Here is a 6,000-nt window from a genome sequence, read left to right on the forward strand (position 1 = left end):
AGGCTTTGGTGTGGAAATCTGAAAGTCTTAAACAAAGTGGAAAAAAGTTGAAATTTTTGATTTGTTGTCAACAAGGACGAGTTGTGCTACAACTATCTCGACAACCTCCAACTTACTTAGATGACTTATTGTCACGGTCAACATCGTTCGGAACAATATATGAACATATAATTCAACGCTTGCTTTTACATCAATGAGTGGAAAAATTGATTATGATATCAATTCAGGAAATGGTCCCTTCACTTTTCGTATGCATGGTAAAAATTACCACAAAATTGGATCTCTACTACCAGACGAAGGAGCTCTACCACGTTTTGTGTAGCTATACGTATATGATACCGCTCATGAACTACAAAATTGTCTTAATGCACTTGCCAAAAGAAAAAAAACAATGAGTTGAATGAAAGTATTCTCAGCGGATTAATTGATTGACATGCTTGACGAATACAACGAGTTAGCTTAAGTGTTCAGAATTGCTAGAGATAGATACAAATCCGGAACAATTGAAGAATACTTAATCAGATTAGTAAAAAATAAAAAACGTGGTAGACAATTTGACCTTCCACAAGGAGACGAGATAACTGGACTTATTGTGGGTGACATGTCTATTCCAAATTGTGAGAGAGATATTATAGTGCATCCAAAAATGCACAAATCACAATAAATCAACTCTTTACATCCATGGTACATGTATCTACAATGTCCTTTATTGTTTCCATATGGTGAACAAGGTTATAAGGAAAAACCTTTCCATATAGAGAAGGATATACTACGAAGAGGTCATATGTTACAATGTGCGAGTATTATGCATACCAAATACATTCAAGATTGACATCTCTAAGAACGATAATTCGTTCAGGCCGTCTTTTCCATCAATATGTAGTTGATGCATACACTGCTATTGAGCAAGAACGTAGGAACTTTTATCTGTATAATCAGAAAAAACTTAGAGCAGACCAAGAAATAATTTCATTATATTCGTTCACAGGCGGACCGCTATACATGGTAGATAATTATCGAGACGCAATGACAATATGTAGACGGTATGGAAATCCGAACTTTTTCATTACAAGAACAGCAAATCCAAAATGGGAAGAAATGAACGAACATATAAAATGAGATTGCAAATGAGAGACCTGATATTAAATGTCGTGTATTTAAAATGAAATTGGAAGAACTCCTGAAAAACCTACAAGATGGAGTCTTTTACGGCCCTATTACAGCAGGTACAAATATAATTTATTACCAGATATTATCTTTTGTTATATTTGATAAAGATGCGTAAAATTTCACCGGAAAACTGCAGAAATCGAAAGAGCTACAAATTTTATAGAAAATTGTTTTATTGTATGGATTAATATATTTAGACTTGAAATTCAATTAATTGTTATTATGTTGTTCATATAGATAAAAAGGTAATTTGGGCGAAAAAGAATTAGAAAATGTTCCCATTCAATTGTTGGAAATACTTATTTGAGGAATGAATTTGATTTTATTTTTTTTATAAGTCTATGCATAAAATTAGGTTTTTATACAGTTATTTTAATTTGGTTTTAACTCATCGTTAGGATATGTTTTATTTTTATTATATCAAATAAGATAAGTGATACAAAAGTTTGGATTTCATGAATGTTAGGTTAATAATTATTTAAAAAACATATCCTTAGGATATGTTATATTATTTAATTAAAAGTAATAATATAACGTATATGTAATTTAAAACCAAGCATACATAAACAATGCACATATCACTAAAAATATAAGAATGGATGACCTCTAATAAACATATACATATATATATATATATTTATATTCTATAATTATATATAATATACTGATTAAAAATAAACAAAACCCGTGCAACGCACAGGTCCATCTCTAGTTTGTGATATAGTATCCTTTGAGTTTAAAACTAATGAGAACGACTGTTGGTACCGCGATTAGTCACCTCAGGTCATGGGCCTTAGCCCATGACCAGCAAGCCATACGGGCCAAAGTTACGTAAGAGCCCAGCCCATCATGCTCGATTGGAGAAGTGAAATAGAGCATAACGGCGGGTGAATCACCTCGGAGATCGGAGGATTGGTCAAAGATCTCATTTATTACGGAGTGCGAGATCTTTGGGCCTTAATTGGATATGACATTAATTGTAATGGCTTAGTATAAATAGGGGGTCCAAAAAACTTCTAGGGGGACAAGAATACTTATTTTTTACTCTCTCAACTTTCTACTTCTAAAATCAGTTCGGAACTACTACGGTAGTAAGTACCTTCGTCCACAAATCACTTCGAGAGGAGAATCCAGTTTCGGTTCTCACATTTGGCGCTAGAAGGAGGGTGGTTACTACCCTTTACCCTCAATAGTTCCGACCTCTGTCAGATCTACGTTATACAACGCTACCATGGCTCATGAATCCTCCAACCAGGTAACTTTGGAAACAATACAAAAATTATTGCAGGATTTGGCAGAGAAATCAGAGAGCTAGCAAGCAGCTTCGAATATTGAGGGTAAAGGGTAGTAACCACCTTATCCGATCGTTTCAACGGTCTGGAAGGGCAAGTGTCAATTTGGTTGGAAACGATCGCCGCTACTGTCGCCGATCTTTCAACTTTGCACCGCGCATATGCCGATCGTGTTGAGTTTCAAACTCAGACTTGAGCAAAAGCGCAAGTGCTAGCAGATTTTCTCATCGAATTGCCACTCGCCAGTTCGGCCGAGGATAGCGTCGAAGGACCTTGGGGCTTGTACGTAGATGGAGCTTCCTCTAGGACTGGAGCCGGAATCGGTGTTCTCCTTAGTTCACCTACAGGCGAAATGATCGAGCAGTCGTTCCGTTTGAATTTTGGTGTGTCCAATAACGAAACAGAATACGAGTCATTCCTAGCCGGACTTCGCCTTGCAATAGGGATTGGCGTTAGGCATCTCAGAGATTTCTGTGACTCACAGTTGTTTGCAAGCCAGTTTTCTGGAGAGTACGAAGCCAAAGACGGGCGAATGGAAGCTTACTTGGCTGCGGCTCGGGCGTTAGCATCGACTTTCGACGACTTCGAGGTTACAAAGATTCCGCAAAGCGAGAACTCCGCAGCAGACGCTTTAGCTTCACTGGCCTCAACTTTAGACCCCACGGTAACAAGAGTCATTCCGGTTGAAGTTATAGAGTATCCGAGCATACGCTTGGAAGTTTTGAGCGTCGTAACCAGGGCGATGAGAAAAAGAGAAGCGGAGGAGGTAGCTCGCGCTCCTTTATCCGATACTCAAAGCCACTCCCTCACCTCTTGAGGGGACAAACACTGACACCACAGTCCGCACTCTAGAGCAGTCTCATTCACCTAGCCGCAAACTGCCTGTCGTTCTACGTCAATCCTCAGGCAATACAACCACTGATAATTGGGGGGCAGACGATTGGCGGACTCCGATATGGGCTTATCTTGAGAAAGGCGATCTCCCGGCTGATAAGTGGGATGCGAGGAAGCTTAAGATCATCAGTGCACGGTATTGCGTTTATGTTCAAGGACTCCTGCGTCGTAGCATCGCTGGTCATTACTTAACATGCATTGCTGGTAAAGAGTACGCAGCGTTAATGCGGGCCGTTCATGACGGGCCCAATGGCAACCACTCCGGAGGCCGCACCTTAGCCTTAAAATTTGAGAGACAGGGTTATTTCTGGCCAACTATGCTCGCTGATTGCGAGGAATATTCCCGAACCTGCGAGAAATGCCAAAAACATGCTCCAACAATTCATCAGCCTACCGAGCTCCTGTCCTCTGTGTCCATGCCTTACCCATTTATGAGGTGGTTTATGGATATTATTGGTCCCTTACATCGGGGTCCGGGAGGAGTTCAGTACGTGTTAGCCCTTACTGATTACTTCTCCAAATGGGTAGAAGCAGCGGCATATGCAGCTATGACTAGTGAGCAAGTTAAACAGTTTGTGCTAAAAAGTATAATCTATCGATACAGCGTGCTGTACGAGATCGTAACAGATAATGGCCCGCAGTTCATCTCCTCGTAGTTCAAGAACTTTTGTGCGAAATGGGGAATATGACTTAACAAGTTGACCCCTTGCCATCCGCAAGGAAATGGGCAAGCTGAAGCCATGAATAAGGTTATTCTGGCAAATCTGAAGAAACGGCTGGACTCCCGGAAAGGACGTTGGCCGGACGAATTACAAGGTGTACTTTGGGCAATCCGAACTACACCTCGCCGGGCCACCAACAAAACACCCTTTTCTTTAGTCTACGGGGTTGATAACGTAGTCCCAGTTGACATAGAGGTTCCCGGAGTCCGCACAACATTAAACCCGTCTCGGGCTGCGGAAAATGAAGCATTCTTACAAGACACTCTTGATGTCATAAATGAGAGACGGGACTGGGCCTTGGTTCGAATGCAAAACTACCAAAATGCTGTAGCCCGTTACTACAACTCCAAAGTCCGAGGTAGGCCTTTGGCGGTTGGCGATATGATGCTTCGGAAGGTCTATGAGAACACCGAGGAGGAAAATGCGGGAAAACTAGGAATCATCTGGGAAGGACCATACAAGATCACAAGCGAGATCCGAAATGGCATTTATCGGCTGGAAGATTCAAATGGGAAACCCATACCGAGATCCTGGTATTCTTTGCACCTGAAACGCTTTTATGGTTAGTTTGGTCTCAAGTATGTATCGAACTACAACTAGCTTGATCCCGGAAAGGGTACGTAGGCAACCCGCTTCGGGTCCAGCTATTTATATCAAATAAACTTCCTGTTGTAAATATCTCGTTTTCAAAATCGAAGTTCTACTTCGTTAAAGTCATTTGAACCGAAGTCTCACTTTGTAAACTCTCTTTGAAAACCGGAGTCTCACTCTGTAACTCTTTCTTAAACCGAAGTCTTACTTCGTAAAATTTTATCGAAGATCGAAGTTCCGCTTTATAGACTTTTAGTGAATCAGAGTCTCTCTTCATAAAAGTTTTTTTATCAAAAATCGAAGTTCTACTTCATTAAAGTCATTTAAACTGAAGTCTCACTTCGTAAACCTTTTATTATCGAAAATCGAAGATCTACTTCGTTAAAAGTATTTAAACCGTAGTCTCACTTCGTAAACCTTTTTACTTAAAATCGGAGTCTCACTTCGTAAAATTTTATCGGAGATTGAAGTTCCACTTCGTAAACTTTTATCGGAGATTGAAGTTCCGCGAACCGAAGTCCACTTTGTACTTTCCTTGAAGTTGAAAGCACCTTTAGTTAAAATCCGAGTCTTATTGTGTACTTTCTAATGTTTGTTTGAAATCAGCTTCCTAAGTCGTTATAAATCGAGGTCCTCTTCATAGAAGACTTAGTAAGCGAAAAACATATAACGAGTAAGCTAAATTAAAAGTAGAATAATTTTAGTCCCGGGCTGTCACTCCGACCAAAAACCCCGAACAAAGTCTAGCAAGGCGAAAATAAAATAAACAAAAGGGGGCAACTCGTGCCAAAACAACCCCAAACTCAGTCTATTGCTCGTCTAAAGCGGGGACACGGTCAGACGAAGCAACTTCACCTACTTCGGGAGGAGTCACATTAACCTCAGCGATTCCCACCTCCGCGGCAAGGTCCAGCTCCGCAGTGTTGCTCAAAATGAGGTCCAGTTCCTGGTTCGACAGTTGTCTGAAGTTAGTCCCAGATTCATCAAGGGTGATGCTCAGGGGGGGGGGGGCTCTTTGCATAGCAGCTCGGGCTAATCCACCAATAGCTCAGAAAATGCGGAAAGATCAAAGTCACGGATGGTTACCTTCGCGACTTCACCATCAGCCTTCTCCTCATCAGCCCGCAGGATCCCGAGCTCCTCCTCGATGTCCTGAATTTCCCCCCGAGAGATCTCCTTGATGAGCATCCGGTTGGCCCTAATCTCAGCAGCTCGGATCTGGGCAGGAACCAACCTCTCCGTCTCCTCGAAGTGTATCTTCACTTCCTCGATGAGTGGGCAGAGAGTTTTCCTCAGTGATTGCCTCTTTTCCCTCCGTGCCTTTTCCATCT

Source organism: Camelina sativa, chromosome 16 (genome assembly GCF_000633955.1).
Source record: "Camelina sativa cultivar DH55 chromosome 16, Cs, whole genome shotgun sequence".
NCBI lineage: Eukaryota > Viridiplantae > Streptophyta > Magnoliopsida > Brassicales > Brassicaceae > Camelina > Camelina sativa.